Genomic DNA, 1833 nt, shown 5'->3' on the forward strand with positions numbered 1-1833 from the left:
GCTTCAGGAAGAGTGGAGGATGCAGAATACGTCGGTCTGTACACCGGCCAAGTGCTCCTGAAAGAAATCTCGGGACAACGCCTGCTTTCCACCGTAATTCTCATTGGCCAGAGGACGCCCACTTCCAGGAGGAAGCTTATACAAAGGAGAACCAAGAAGTGGTCAACTTTGAGAAACTGGGTGACGACGCGTCTGCCTTCCAAGGTCACGACGTAGGATTCTTTTTTTTTTAAATCGTTTTATTAGGGGCTCATACAACTCTTATCACAATCCATCCATACATTAGTTGTGTCAAGCACATTTGTACATTCATTGCCCTCATCATTCTCAAAACGTTTGCTCTCCACCTAAGCCCCTGGCATATCAGCTCCTCATTGTTCCCCTCCTGCCCCATCCCCACTCCCTCAAGAACACTTGATAATTTATAAATTATTATTCTGTCATATTTTGCCCTGTCCGTCCCCTCTTCTGTTGTCCATCCCCCAGGGAGGAGGTCACGTGTAGATCCTTGTCATTGGTTCCCCCTTACGACGTTAGATGCTGCTGCCTGGGCACCCCCAGAAAAAAAGCCGACGCCGAGGGATTTGTTCGCATTGACCGAGATTATGTGCTGAAGTCTGCAGAGCTGGCAAAAGCCGGCGGGTGCACACACTTCAACTTGCTGTCCTCTCAAGGGGCCGCCCAGTCAAGCCGTTTTCTGTGCCTGCAAGTGAAGGGAGACGTGGAAGCCAGGGTTGAAGAACTAAAGTTTGACCGTTACTCCATATTCAGGCCTGGTGTCCTCCTATGTGACAGGCAGGTGTCTGGCCCCAGTGAATGGTTGGTCAGGAAGATCTTTGGCTCCTTACCAGAGTCCTGGGCCAGTGCACACTCGGTGCCCGTGGTGCCCATGGTGAGAGCCATGCTGAACAGCACAGTGAGGCCCCCAGGCTCCGAGAAGACGGAGCTGCTGGACCACAAGGCCATCCACGCCCTGGGCAAAGCCGACGATGCTCTCAGGCCGTAGCTGTGGCGAGACTCTCGAGAATGTGCTTGTAACTGCAAGCTTTCACTCTGTTGCTTCGCTGTCTCAGCCTCCTGTCACCCACCAATCCAGAAGTGACTGTGCCCATCCTCAGTGGTTTCAATCCCTGAAAACACACTCACACACACAGTTCACCCCACCCGTGGGAGCTTCTGAAAAAGCAATCAGGACCCCCTGCCACAAGCCTTCGGAATCAGAATTTCTGGGGCCTGGGCGTAGGAATCTGTTATGTTAGGCGTCTGCTGCTGGTTCTGATGTCACTGTTGGGAAGTCAATTCTGGAAACGCTTGTCTGCAGAACCCCAGTGGAACTGTGAATCTGTGTTCACACTGCGGACATTCACGTCTCTGAGGTGGCCCAGTGCTAACTTTTTAACTGTGTAAATAAACATTATGCCTTTGAAGAAAAAAGGGACAGTAGTACTAATAAATATAAAAAATACATGATATTGGTAAAAATGCAATATTTGTTCTGAATAGACTTCTTAGAAAATTTATTTTGGGAAATTTCTTTGATCTGATAGAATATATACAGTATATATGTATATATAATATATATTTATATATAGTATGTAGATATACAAGATACTAGGGAGCTTCAAAAAGTTCATGGGCAAATGGAATTAAAACATAATAGAATTCTTCCATGAACTTTTTGAATATATACACACACATACATACACACACACATGATACATTTAGTATACCTACAGAAATTATAACAGTTGTAAAATGTTGAATGAAAACTTCCTCTTTGAGATCAAGAATAAGACCAGAATGTCTGCTATTATAATTTATTTTCCACATTTT

At 45.8% G+C, this 1833-nt stretch overlaps 1 pseudogene; it reads left to right on the top strand.

Moving 5' to 3' along the window:
* The window catches only part of LOC101642212, a 1852-nt pseudogene extending 846 nt beyond the window's left edge, over positions 1-1006 (top strand).
* The last annotated feature ends 827 nt before the right edge of the window (positions 1007-1833 follow it).

This window comes from Echinops telfairi, unplaced genomic scaffold (assembly GCF_000313985.2).
Source record: "Echinops telfairi isolate 266 unplaced genomic scaffold, ASM31398v2 ScPeMD7_7422;HRSCAF=8460, whole genome shotgun sequence".
NCBI classification, from domain to species: domain Eukaryota; kingdom Metazoa; phylum Chordata; class Mammalia; order Afrosoricida; family Tenrecidae; genus Echinops; species Echinops telfairi.